Below are 14,417 nucleotides of genomic sequence, written 5' to 3'. Positions count from 1 at the left end.
GCTTTTGTCGCTGCCCCAAAATGTCTTGAAATAATTATAATAATATTTGTGCGGCAATCCTAAGCACTCTTACTAGGAGGAAAGGCCCACTGAGCACAGTGGGACTCACTTGTGAGGAAATACGCAACATGCTTCCCAGATATAATCCACAGCCTTCATCAGGTTGATGATGGGAGTTGTAGTTCAGATCTTCTGGAAAGCACCAGGTTGGTGAAAACTGCCATACAGTAAGGTTGTACGATTGGCCAGTATTTATTTATTTATTTATATTTATTTATTAAATGTGTTAGTTGCTTTTTCTACACACATATGCACACACGAATTGACTTAGTTAATAAAAAATAAAATATATTTTTTAAAACAAATAAAAACTTGAAAACAAAACAGTACATAAGGAGGTGGAGCAACCCTTAGGAAGACTACACAACAGAAGCCCTCCAAAAGCCTTCCTAAGTTAAGAACCAAGTGCCTGGGAGAAGAGCAATGTTTTTGCCTGGTGCCTAAAGATGAATGATGATGGCGCCAGGTGTACCTCCCTGGGGAGAGCATTCCACAAATGGGGCCACCACCGAGAAGGGCCACTCTCATATTGCCACTCTCCACACCTCCTTTGGAGGGGCACACAAAGAAAGGCCTCTGATGCCAGGCTGGTACATATAGGGAAAGGCAGTCCTTGAGGGATTAGGTCCTGAGTCAGATAAGGCTTTATAGGTCAAAACCAGCACTTTGAGTTGAGCCCGGAGACTAAACGTTAGTCAGTGCAGTTGTGCCTTCAATCCTGACTTATGGCGACCCTACAAATAAGGTTTTCATAGGATGCAGTATTCAGAGGTGGTTTACCATTGCCTCTAGAGGCTGAGAGGCAGTGACCGGCCCAAGGTCACCCAGGGAGCTTCATGGCTGTGTGGGGATTTGAACCCTGGTCTCCCAGGTTGTAGTCCACCACCTTATCCACTACACCATACTGCCTCTCTTGTATAACACATTACAGTAATCTAAATTAGAGGTTACCAGAGCATAGACGGCAGAAGTCAGGCTATTGCTGTCCAGATAGGGTTGTAGCAAAGCTGATGGAAGGCACTCCTCACCACTGAGGCCGCTTGAGCCTCAGGCAACAGTAGTGGATCCAGATGCATTCCTAAGCCACCCACCTGCTTCTTCGGAGGGAGCGTAACCCCATCAAGAGCAGGCCACAACCCCTCCATCCAGGCTAGGGAACCAACCCCTTACAGTGCCTCAGTCTTATCTGGACTTTGATCCTTTATATACAGAAGCAAGAGAGAGCGAGGGTGGCCTCAAACCAGCTACAGAGTTCATGGCGGAGTTAAGATTTGAACCCAGGACTCTCTGTTTTGTAGCTCTCTGTTAGCCAGTATGCTATGTCAGCTGAGGAGTTCTTGGCCTTGTCAGCGGCTTCCCATTCCACAAACACACACATGCAAAATGGTCACGCAGGCATCCCTCATGCACACAGGGGGCCATTGGGTAAGGGTCCTCTGGTGGGCCCTGACCTTCCTGCACTGTTGGGCCCCTGGCCGCAAGCTTATCCCAGTGGCAACAACAGGCACCTGCAAGCCACCACAATGCCCCCTCCCCATTGTAGTGCTGTGAGAAATTTAAAATGGCAGCCCCCGCATTGGGGGCCCCTTTTTAAATTGCCCAGAGCAACACCACATGTGAAGCATTGTGGGGATTTATTTATTATTACATGTACATCTCATCTTTCTTCCAGGCAGCTCAAGGTGGCACACATGGTTCTCCTCTTTCCCAATTATCCTCATAACAACCCAGTAAGGTAGGTCAGACTCTGACTGGCCCAAGGTGAACTTCATGGCTGAGTGGAGATTTAAACCTCAGTCTCCCAGACCCCAGTCCAACACTCTAACCACTACACCACACTGGCTCTCTAGTGGTGGCGCATAGCCCCAGCCCCACAGCTTAGGGAGCCCAGGGCAGGAATTGGTGCCGATGGGACCTTCCCAAATGCCGGGGGCCCAGCAACTGCCCAAGGGTACCAGGTGCTGCTGAGTGCTGATCTTGTAGCTTGGTTGCCATTTTCTACAAGGAAGTGATTTCTATGTCAAAAATTCCATCTTGTATGAAATCTCGGCAGAGTGCCTCTCTGTTACTTTTACTTACCAAGCTCTCTCTGAAGAAAAGGGTGCTTGCCTGCCCAGCTCTGCGGTTCCAGCTGTCGGAAGAAAAGTCCAGAAATGTGTCTTCTCTGTAGTTCCTATTTTCTTTGGATAAGGAGGGGGTTTGACAGCACAAAGGAACACTGTCGTAAAGGTTTTCTTAGCAGCGTGTGTGTCTTTCCCCCCTTACTCTGCAGAAAAAGAGCATATCAGACTCTCCCAAATTCAGAAAGGTTTTTAGAACCACTCCTCCCGTCATCGAGAAGGTTTTCTTTGGCAGTTGGAACCCGGAAATCAAAGTTACAGAGCCAGGCTAGTAAGAAACTTTCACGATAGTCAAAAATAACCTTTCTCTCTCTTTCCCCGACGCTGTGCCGCCCCCTGCAGCTTGGCACTCGGCAACGCCACCGTGGAAGCAGAACTGAAAATTAGACGCATTTATATAACTGATACCGCTGGTACAGCCCAGTGGGGAGGAGAGCCTGGCTGGGAGTGCAGAGTCTGTGAGCTGAAATCCTCGCTCGAGTCTCCTGGGCGTCAAGGGCCAGCTAAAGATCACCCCACAGGGAGTGGCTCAGGGGTGACGTGCCCTGCCACCTGGGCAGCCGTGGGCAAGCTGCACAGTCCCAAGGAGCCCAGTTGCCCCCCAGCTGGCTGTTGCGGACAAGGAAGGGGCTGGCTTGTGCAGCTGGGGCAAGCTGAGCAGGCCCTAGGCAGCTGGGGAGGACTAGCCTCAGAGGAAGGCAATGGTAAACCCCCTCTGAATACCGCTTACCATGAAATCCCTATTCATAGGGTAGCCATAAGTCGGGATCGACTTGAAGGCAGTCCATTTCCATTTTCATATAAATGATATGTTTAATTGATTCAGATTTGTCTTTGGAAGCATGCTGTAGCAGAAAGGACTTTAGAGCAAGTTGGGGGGATCTTTGGCCCTCCAGATCTTTCTGAACGGCAACTCCCATCTGTCAAGATCACTGGATCCTCAAACCCTGAGAACCAACTCTTGTAGTTAAAAAGCAGTTGCCAACTTATCAGGGTGTGAAAACCAACCCTGCAAGGTAGCATGCTGCCACCATTCCTTATGTCCTCCAGGACAGGACAGGAGACTCCCAAACCTTAAAAGCGGGCATCGCTGGGATTCCATGGGAGCCAGTCTGTTGTCTGGAGCCCCAAAGAAATCACTCAGTAGCAATTAGCCAAGATGGTCAAGGCTCTGGATTTAGTACCATGGCTGAAACCTAAAGGAACACACTCCAGCAAATATGAGGTAGCTTTATTAACATAATTACAAACAGCAGCATAAAAGATACCCAGAGCACCAATAAGAGATATAGTTAGAAAACATCATTTGGGAATTGTAAAACAGAATGAAAACAAACAAGCTAACTGCTCCTAGCTCCAATACTTACCAAACAGAGGACAGCGGCATCGACCCCACCTGGAACAAAGGAACACGGCAGCACACAAGGTGTTGCAAAAGGGTCGGGAAGGGTTTGGGGCACCAAAAGAAAGAATGAGGCTCGCTTCCTAATAAACCTCATAGCAACTAAGATGAATCCTAAGAAGGCTTTGAAGATGTGTAGAAGGAAAATTTTCCAGTCAATTTATTGCGCTCCAAAGGACAGAGTTTACTGAAAGACACATAGACCAATGATCATTGGGAGAGAGGTTACCAAGAACCTCAAAGAAGCCAAGCGGAAGCCAACCCAAAAGCATACGTTATTACCATATTTAACAGTATCATACACCTTCTGACCTATTCTGGGTGGTTCCTATTACGTCTTTAGACCCTGCCCTATCCATGTGCCAGGTGGTTGCCTGCCTATCTTCCCATATTGGGCAGTTCAATCACTTCATCCTAAGATCTCCTACCCGGTGGGTTGTTTACAACCAGAGATGTGAAATATTTATTCAGACCCACTCTTCCCTTTTCCCAATCCACCTAACATAACCATGATCTGATGTCTGCATTTAAACCAAGCATCTCTAAAGAGCAGGCTTTAGAATCATAGAATCATAGAGTTGGAAGGGGCCTTGTAGGCCATCGAGTCCAACCCCCTGCTCACAGCAGGAAATCCACAGCTAGAGCATCTCCCGCAGATAGCTGTCCAGCCTCTGCTTGAAGACATCCAGCGAAGGGGATCCCACCACCTCCCTAGGCAGTCGGTTCCATTGCTGAACTGCCCTTACTGTCAAGAAGTTCCTTCTAACGTCCAGTCTGAATCTACGCTCCTGCAACTTAAAACCATTAGACCTAGTCCTACCCTCTGGGGCAGCAGAGAGCAAATCTGTACCCTCCTCTATGTGACAGCCCTTCAGGTACTTAAAGAGTGCAATCATGTCACCCCTCAGCCTTCTCTTCACCAGACTGAACATGCCAAGTTCCTTCAACCTTTCCTCATAAGACTTGTTCTCCATACCGGCTATCATCCTCGTTGCCCTCTTCTGAACCCGCTCTAACTTGTCTATATCTTTCTTAAAATGAGGCGCCCAGAACTGAACGCAGTATTCCAGATGAGGCCTGACCAATGCAGAATATAGTGGGACTATTACTTCCCTTGATCTGGAAACTATAGCTCTGTTTATGCATCCCAAAACCGTGTTTGCCTTTTTTGCCGCAGCATCACACTGCTGGGTCATGTTCAACTTGCGATCCACTACAATTCCAAGGTCCTTCTCACACGCACTACTGCTAAGCCGGGTATTTCCCATCCTGTACCTGTGCATTTTGTTTTTGTGGCCTAAATGCAGAATCCTGCATTTGTCTTTATTGAATGTCATTTTATTAATTTCAGCCCAATTTTCTAGTCTATCCAGGTCCCTTTGGATTTTATTCCTGTCTTCCATTGTGTTAGCTATCCCTCCCAGTTTCGTATCATCCGCAAACTTCATAAGGCTTCCCTCCACTCCATCATCTAAGTCATTGATAAAAATGTTGAAGAGTATCGGCCCCAGGACAGAACCCTGTGGCACTCCACTCGAGACCTCCTTCCAGTCCGAAGCAGAGCCACCGACGACCACTCTTTGAGTACGGCTTTCCAACCAGTTGTGAATCCACCTGACAGTATTTCCATGTAGTCCGCATTTGATGAGTTTGCTAATCAAAAGGTCGTGGGGGACTTTGTCAAATGCCTTGCTGAAATCTAGATAGATGACATCTACAGCATTTCCACCATCTACTAAGCTAGTGACCCGATCAAAAAAAGAGATGAGATTAGTTTGACAGGATTTTTTCTTGACAAACCCATGCTGGCTCCTACTAATCACAGCATTGTCATCTAGATAGTTGCCAATGGACTCTTTTATTATCCGTTCTCATATCTTTCCCGGTATTGAAGTCAGACTGACCGGCCTGTAATTCCCCGGATCTTCTTTTTTACCCTTTTTAAAGAGTGGGACGACGTTTGCCCGTCTCCAATCCTCCGGCACCTCTCCCGTTCTCCAGGATTTCTCAAAGATGATGGCAAGAGGTTCCGAGAGTACATCCGCAAGTTCCTTCAATACTCTGGGATAGAGTTCATCAGGCCCTGGAGATTTGAACTCATTTAGGTTAACTAGGTATTTCCTGACTATCTCCTTATCAATCTTGAACTGCAATCCCGACCCCTTACTGAGATTGCTACCGATGCAAGGTTGCACACTGTTCCCTTTTTGGGAGAAAACGGAGGCAAAATAGGCGTTGAGCAGTTCTGCTTTTTCCTCGTTATCTGTCAACATTTTGCCATCTTCATTGAGCAGCAGTCCCACCATTTGCTTGGTCTTTCTCTTGCTTCGAACATATCTGAAAAACCCCTTTTTGTTGTTCCTCGCTTCCCTCGCCAGCCTCAGCTCATTCTGGGTTTTAGCTTTCCTTACGCTATTCCTGCAAGCCCGAGCCGCTCGTCGGTACTCTTCCTTGGTGATGCGTCCTTCCTTCCATTCTTTATACATGCTCTTTTTTACTTTTACCTCCTCCACCAGTCTTCCGTGTAGCCACATTGGCTTTTTCCGATGTCTTCCATTTTTCTTCCTCTTTGGAATTGTTTGCGATTGCGCTTTTTGTAATACGTTCTTCATGAACTCCCACGCTTCTTGGGCTCCTTTTTTCTTTAGTCTATCTAGCCACGGGATCCTACCCATCATTTCCCTGAGCTTGCTAAAATCGGCTTTCCTGAAATCCAAGGTCCATGTTTGACTATATTCTTCTTTGGCTTTCCCCAGAACCACGAATTCCAGCATTACGTGGTCACTTTCCCCCAAGGTACCGACTGCTTTAATTCCCGTGACCAATTCGTCCGTGTTAGTTAAGATCAGGTCCAGGATTGCCGATCCCCTTGTTCCTTCTACTTTTTGAAAGAGGAAATTATCAGCAAGGCCCATCAGGAATTTGTTGGAGGCTTTGTGCTTCGCAGAGTTTGTCTCCCAGCAGATATCCGGGTAGTTGAAGTCCCCCATCACTACTACTTCTTGCCTCCTTGAGATTTCAGAGATTTGTTTGAGAAAGGCCTCGTCTACCACCTCTTCTTGGCCAGGGGGTCTGTAGTAGACACCTACTACCATGTCGGTTTTATTTGTTTCTCCATTTATTTTTACCCAAATGGTCTCTACTGGACCACTTTGTTCGCTCTCTTGGATTTCCATAGAGGTGTATTTGTCTTTGACGTATAATGCTACTCCCCCTCCTTTTCTGTTGCTCCTATTCTTTCTGTAGAGTTTATATCCTTGAATGGCTATATTCCAATCATGGGAGTCATCCCACCAAGTTTCCCTATGAAGTCATATTTGATTTAGATCTTTTGCAACTTCCCTGTTCCTATCTCTTAGTTGCATTCTAACTTAGTTTCATTTTTAGGCAAGCTGAAATAATCACTTTATTAAATGGCGATCACTCAAACTCCCAGGAACTCTCCTAGGGGAAGCAACTGTAAATCCCTCCACAGATGGAACCTTCCAGGGCCATGGCAGACATGCATTCCCACAGGTCACCAATGGTTCCAGTTAGCAAGCCCCAGCTTTGACCTTAAGGCACCCCCACTCCAGACAACGCCAGATCATTTCTTTCTAACAAGAACAAACTTCTTCCCCGCAACAAGATCTTACCCATAGGTCTTTTGTCAAGACCCATTTTCTCAGGCCAAGAAACCAAAGGCCAGGGATGATGGGTGTTGCAGTTTGGCAACATCTGGAGGGCTAAAGGTTCCCCACCTCTGGCTTAGGCAGCGACCTATATATGAGATGGTTATCCATAGAATCTCATCACAGGCCATCTATAGTCCAACCTCCCGCCTCTCCTGCTCAGTGGGGGGACTCCAGAGCTAGCCAACCCCCAGCCAATGGCTGCCCAACCACTGCGTGAAGCCCACCTCCTCTCTCGGTCGTTGGTTCCATTGCTGAACCTCTCTTTCCCTCAAGAGGTTTCTCCTAATGTTCCACCAAAATCTACCCTCCTGTCAATTTACACCTGGCAGACCTAGCCCTACCCTCTGGGGCAGCAGTGGAGAACAAGTCTTTGCACTCTTCTGTGCGATGAATTCTGGGATTTCAAGAGTAGGACCTTGTCCCCTCCTCAGGCTAAACATACCAAGTTTTTTTCACAGGACTTGTTTTACTGACCATTTGAAAGTCCCTGACTCTTCTCTGAACCCATTCCAGTTTGTCTGTGTCATTCTTAAAAGTGCAGTGATCAGAACTGAACTCCAGATTACAAATTTGTTTTGATACACACACACCTTTTGATATCTAGATGGCCGGACAGACCAGCTAGAAGCATAGATATGTTCTTGGATGCCACTAGTGGTCCTAACCCTTCCCCAATCTAAGAATGGTTAAAGCTTGTGAAATAGAAAGTCCCACATGCAGGCACCTCTTCCTACTTGCAGACTGGATGACCCTCGAAACCCCTCTCACCTCCCTCGGTTAAAAGATGTGAAGGGCAAAGTGCCTTGCCTAGTTGCCTTGCTCCATTTTCAGACACACATTCCTGACTACCGCCGCACATCCCCCATCACCAAGGCAAGGACTGGCAGAGCGCATGAAGGATAAATGCTTACTATGTATGGCTTGTCACACTTTTCAAATCTGTTCCTGGCTGCCACCAATCTGAGAACTGTCAGTGTGTGTGTGAAGCAGAGAAGTTCCACACATGTGGCTTGTCCCATTTTGAGACTGCCTCAGTGCATTTCCCATTTTTCCCATTCTGAGTCTGTTTTTGGACTCCAGAGCCACACAGTTCATCCCGTCTGTGCCTTGACTTGCTCTCAGTCTGGGCTGCTGCTGCTGCTGCGACTTTTGAAAGAGAAAGAGACAGAAGTGTCCGATGTTCAGACAGTTCAGTAGTCAGTTATCTGTGCTCGAAATGCCTCAGCAATTTTGCTAACCAGCGAGCCAGCGAGAGCGACCCACATATTTTTATTACAGGAGTAGGGGATCTTTCAGGGTCATATTCCCTGGTCTGCAACCTTTGGTGTGTGTGTGTACGTACGTGCGTACAAAAATTGGGCAGAGCAACAGATACGATTCTTACCTTTGTCCAGTAGGCTACATTCCAACCACACAAAAGTCAAGTTTCCACACACACACACCTCTTCATCTTTAGCTCAGACAAGCAAGAGTTGAAGAAAACATTCCATCCAAGCATTGCTGCATTGCTGCATCTGGTATAGAGCTCCCCACTTTTGCCATGCCCCCCCCCAAGCACAAGACCGTTTGCCCTTTTCTGTGCACCAATGTGGAAGGTGCAACGAGAGGAACAACCTGACATTACAGATGCTGAGAATTTTAACTTTCCGTGTGCAAGATTCTTGTGCAAGCTGGTCGGACGAGGAAAATAGCCATTTTGCATCTGGAAAGATTTCTGTCACCCTCAGCCCTTCTCAAGACCTGCAAGGCCTTTGCCAAACTTCTGCAAGCCTTGGTTTGCTTCGCTGTCACTTGACCCTCCCTTGCACCCTCCTTGCTGGACAGATCTCTGTCAATTTCAGTTTCTGTCCCTTTCTCATGTTTCCAGAGCCAAGTCTAGTTTGCATTTAATAATAAGACCACAAGAAGAGCCTGCTTAGATCAAGCCAATGGCCCATCTAGTCCAACGTCTTGTTCTCAGTGGCCAACCAGTTGCCCTTGGAAAACACACAAGTAGGGCCTGAGTGGAATAGCCCCCCCTCCCTTCCTGCGCTTTCCAGCAACTGGTATTTGGAAGCATGCTGCCTCCGACTGAGAAGGCAGAGCATAGCCATCATGGCCCATAGCCACTGATAGACTGATCCTCTGTGACTTTCTCTAGTCCTCTTTTAAATCCATCCGAGTTGGTCGCTTTCACTATCTCCTCTGGGAGCGAATTCCATAGTTTAACTATGTGCAGCCTCTGCGTGAAGAATTATTTTCTTTTGCCTCCTAATATACACATTTTTATATCCAATTTTGCCTAATATACACATTTTGCCAGCAATTTTGTATTTTATTTTATTTTAATTATATAAGGCGGTGGAGCAACTTTTCTTAGGAAGGTTGTATTTTTATCCTTTTATCTTTTTATGTACGTCGCCTAGAGTGGCCGTTGTCACGGCCAGATAGGCGACTTAAAAATTTATTATTATTATTATTATTACACAACAGAAGCCCTCCAAAAGCCTTCCAAAGTTAAGAACCAAATGCCTGGGACAAGAGAAATGGTTTCACCTGGCGCCTAAAGATGGATTATGATGGTGCCAGGCGTACCTCCCTGGGGAGAGTGTTCCACAAATGGGGGGCCACCACTAGAAGGCCTGTTCTTGTGTTGCCACTCTCTCGGAGGGTGCCCACAAAAGAACACCTCCGATGCCAAGCGGAAGATCCGGGTTGGTACACATAGGGTTGTTGTTGTTATGCGCCTTCAAGTCGATTACGACTTATGGTGACCCTATGAATCAGCGACCTCCAAGAGCATCTGTCGTGAACCACCCTGCTCAGATCTTGTACGTTCAGGTCTGTGGCTTCCTTTACGGAGTCAATCCATCTCTTGTTTGGCCTTCCTCTTTTTCTACTCCCTTCTGTTTTTCCCAGCATTATTGTCTTTTTCTAGTGAATCATGTCTTCTCATAATGTTTCCAAAGTATGATAATCTCAGTTTCATCATTTTAGCTTCTAGTGACAGTTCTGGTTTAATCCTTTAGGATGCACACCTTAATGTGGTGAGGGGGTTTGAGAGTGTTGAAGAAGTTGAGAGCAATGCCGTCAGGAGCCTAGACCAAGAGGCTAGACTCCTAGCAGGGGCACCCACGGCGGAATGGTCAAAGCTGAGACACCAGACTAAGATGCATCCAAACTCAGAGGAAGGCAATGGTAAACCACCTCTGAATACCTCTTACCACAAAAACCCTATGAACAGAGTACTTATAGGGAGAGACAGTCATTGAGATATTGGGGTCCTGAGCTGTATGAGGCTTTGTAGGTCAAACCAGCAGATAATCAGCCACACTGCACTGCAACCCAGGTTGGGATGCAATCCTATAATTATCAAAATAATCCAACCTCAGGAATGGATTATGGCACTACACTTTACACGAGGCTGCCTTTGAAAACGTTGCAGAAGCTTCAGTTAGTGCAGAATGTGGCTGCCAGATTGCTGATGGGTTCAAGGCAAACAACACCAATCCTGTTCCAATTATACCAGCTGCCCATACGCTTCCAAGCCCAGTTCAAAGTGCTGGTTTTGACCTATAAAGCTCTTTATGGCTCAGACCCCATCTTCTGGAAAGCCTCTCCTGATATGAACCTAACAGGACCCTTAGATCTTCTTCTGAGGCCTTCTGCAGATTCCCTCTCTGAGGGAGGCTCGGAGGGTGGTGACAAGGGAGCGGCCCTTTCCGTTGTAGCTCTCCATCTGTGGAATATGCTCCCCAGTGAGGTCTGCCTGTTTCCTTCACTGACGTCTTCTTGGCGCCAGGTAAAGACTTACATTTCCCCCCAGGCATTTGATAAAGTAAGATGAAATGATGTTGGCTGTTATTAGTGTGTTGCCAAATGCAAACTAAGTTGTGTTGTTGCTTTATGGTTTCATTTTTATAGTATTTCTGTTTTTGTTTTAATATTGTTGTAAGCCACTTGGGAGACTTTCGGGTATCTCGCAGCTAATAAATCGAAATAATAATAATAATTTGTGATATGGTTGGCGACAATGTGCAGTTGCCCCCTCCATTACCGGCCCCTGCCATTTCCTCCACCACCCTTCTGCTCTGGTCTCTGGTGAAACTGGTACAGCCAGAGAGGAAAGGCTTTGTCCGTTTCTCCCCAGGCCTTGTGATGTTTTAAAAAATGAACTACAATGACTCTGTGCGCCATCGCTGGACCACTGCTCTGTCTTTTCAATGAAAGCAAGCAAGGTAACCTAACTATGAAACTGAAGCAAGCACAGTCTTATCGAATAATTTAATGTGCACAATTTATTCTGCTGCTTGGGAGCAAAGGTTATGCAGTGGGCTGAGCCTACATTCCTGGACGGCTGGAAGCTCTGCTCAGCCTGTTCTTCGGCAGGTATTGTCTATGCATTTCCTACCCTATCCTTTTCCAGGGAGAATGCATCAATTGTGTGTTTTGTACACTGCGCCTAGCACCCAGTTAGTTCCAGTTCTCAAATAAGAATGCTACAGTTTGCCTGTGTTCTCCTCCTGTCACTCTTGTGCAATCCTGGAAAGGTCATCAGCTCAAAAATTGGGCAATTTCTCCCTGTTCCCTTACTGGGCTGGCAACTAACTCTTCTTTTGCTCCACCTTTTCTCTATGGAAACAGCTTTTGTCTCCGGCTCTCTGTTGCATTGTGGGGCAATGTGTAAGGTTGGCCGCTCTTGCTTAGCCACAGAGGCTCTGTTGGGGGGAACAGAAACGCAGAATAGGGGAGAAAACGGGAAGAAAGGGGTTGAGCTTAAAGCTGCTCACATTGACAGATTTGCCCTTAAAAACTGGTATATCGCTGGCTTGAGGTAGGTTTGCAAAATGAGATACCAGTTTTTCCTAGCCCCCCCCCCCGTTCATTTTTGCAGCACCAAAATGCAGGACATGTAGAGGGCCCCCACCTGGTGGGCTTAGATGTTGGGCATTCATTGTACAGTACAGAAGGAAATGCCGTGTAGGACATAACCCGCAGCCAAAATATCATATTGTCACTAGAGATTATCAGTCATGCAGTGGCAAATTCAGAAATTCAGGGTGCCTTCATGATGGTCACAGCCACACACCCTCCCCCTTTTTCTCTTTGCTGCTGGTTTGAAGGTGAGATCCTTGTTAATGCCTTCCCCCACAACAACAGATGTCCCTAGGAACCAATCAGCATGAAAAAGCAGAGTGTTAGCTACTGAAAAGAGCCTTCTCAGTGGCTCACCTCCTTTCACTCTGATTGGCTCCAAGAAACAGGAAAGGACAAGGAAGCAAGTTAGAAAACGTTTCTCAGTGCTAGCATATTCCCCTTTCACGCCGATTGCTTTGTAGGACACTGGAGACATAAGGACCCTGCTGGGACCCTTTCCCCAAAAAAGTAAGGGGTCTAGGACCCCTCCGAGACCCTGGAGATCGCCCACAGGTTTGTTTTCCTCTCCCTGTGTGGGAGGAAGGATCTCACAGTATATCGCATGGCAGGATGCCTACCACTTGCATGTCAGTTTATTGCCCAGGTGTGCTGTGCGCACATTTTGGAGTAAAACAACCTGAAGAGGGTGCAGGACCCCCCACTCTGCCAACACGTCAGGCACATGCAGGGTTTAGGGCTGTGGTTCCCAAACTCTTCCTCCCATGGGCCACTTGAAAAATGCTCAGGGTCTTGGCGGACCACTTGACGATTTTTCTGCCCGTCGACGCGATTGTCAGGGGCTGCACCGGATGCTGTATGACTTGCAATTGCATTTCTATCGCTTCTTTTATTTCTTACATATACTGCATTCTGTTGTATTACAATTTGAATTCTGTGGAATGCAATAAAATGCAATATATGTAAGAAACCAAAGAAGTGATAGAAATAGAACTGAAAATCAACATGGATATTTAATGTGGGCATACTGCGTACCCTCTGAGTGAAGCTCGTGGACCACCGTTTGGGAACCCCTGGGTTAGGGTGTTAGTCCAGGGCCTAGGAGGCCAAGGTTCAAATACCCACTCAGACATGAAGCTCCCTGGGTGACTTTAGTCTCTCAGCCTAATCTACCTTACAAGGTTGTTGTGAGAACCTTGTATGCCACCTTGAGCTCCTTGGAGGAAAGAAGGGATAGAAATGTAATAAAAGAAAATAAATAAGCAGGGGTGTAATCGTTTGGGGACTCAGGGGGTCTTAGTCCCCTTACTTTTTGGGGAGCAGGGTCCCTATGTCTCCAGCATTCTATGAACGAATCAGCATGAAAGGGGAGTGTATTAGCCACTGAGAAGAGTCTACTAACATGCTTTCTTGTTTTTCCTGCTGATTGGAGCCAATCAGAGTAAAAGGAGGTGAGTCAGCTGCTAAGAAGACTCTTCTCAGTAGCTAACACTCTCCTCTTTTATGCTTATTGGCTCCTAGGAACGTCTGTTGTAGTGGTAGAAGGCATTAACAAGGATCTCATTCCCAGCAGGGGGAGGAAGGATGGGAGAGGGTGTGGCTGGGACTATCATGAAGAGACCCTGCACTTCTGAAATTGCCACTACACGACTGTAAACAAGTACTTTCATGCAGAGGGATCAGGGCAGGGCTCAAAGAAGCTGGGTTACTCCCCTTCCCTCATGGGCCATTAGGTGGACTGGGTTCTACTCAAGGCCAGTGGACAGGGAGGGCTGGATGAGGATATGAGAGGTGCACATTCAGCCCCCACAATGGCCATCGGGGGCCCCCACACACATTGGCTTTATTGATGCCTGTGGTGATCCCTCCATGTGTGGACATCAAGCCCCCACGAAGACAGATAACACGTGATTAAGTCATGGAATTCACAGCCACAAGATGTGGCAATGGCCACTACCACAGACCTGTATTCCTCCATGAATGTGTCTATCACTGGCAGTTAGCCATGATAGCTAGAAGGAACCTCCACATTAAGAGCAAATAAGGAGCAACCGCGAGGAATGTTGTCTTCATGTCCTGCTTGTGGACTTTGCAGAGACATCTATCTAATTCTATCTGATTGGCTCCTGTTGGAAACTGAAATCCCCGTGCGTAAACCTGTTTCAACTCTGGGAAGTAAGTCACACTAACTTCAGTGGGATTTTACCTCCAAGAAAGCCTGGATGATATTGCAGCCCTGAGGTTGCCAACTTTTTCCCCTGGCAAAGCTCCTGTGCTGTAGCACCTACAAAAGTAGCAAATATGCCG

At 47.0% G+C, this 14,417-nt stretch overlaps 1 protein-coding gene across 1 annotated transcript in view; it reads right to left on the bottom strand.

The window, feature by feature from the left end:
* Positions 1 to 2,509, bottom strand: part of PIAS3 (protein inhibitor of activated STAT 3) — a 73,785-nt gene extending 71,276 nt beyond the window's left edge. Inside the window, exon 1 of the mRNA XM_061606895.1 lies at positions 2,140 to 2,509. The gene's annotated coding sequence lies outside the window, so the exon portion shown is untranslated. The remainder of the gene's footprint in view (positions 1 to 2,139) is intronic.
* Positions 2,510 to 14,417: the final 11,908 nt, after the last annotated feature.

The sequence above is a fragment of the Rhineura floridana genome, chromosome 22, assembly GCF_030035675.1.
Source record: "Rhineura floridana isolate rRhiFlo1 chromosome 22, rRhiFlo1.hap2, whole genome shotgun sequence".
Lineage (NCBI taxonomy): Eukaryota > Metazoa > Chordata > Lepidosauria > Squamata > Rhineuridae > Rhineura > Rhineura floridana.
This window is presented reverse-complemented; position numbering and strand designations above follow the sequence as displayed.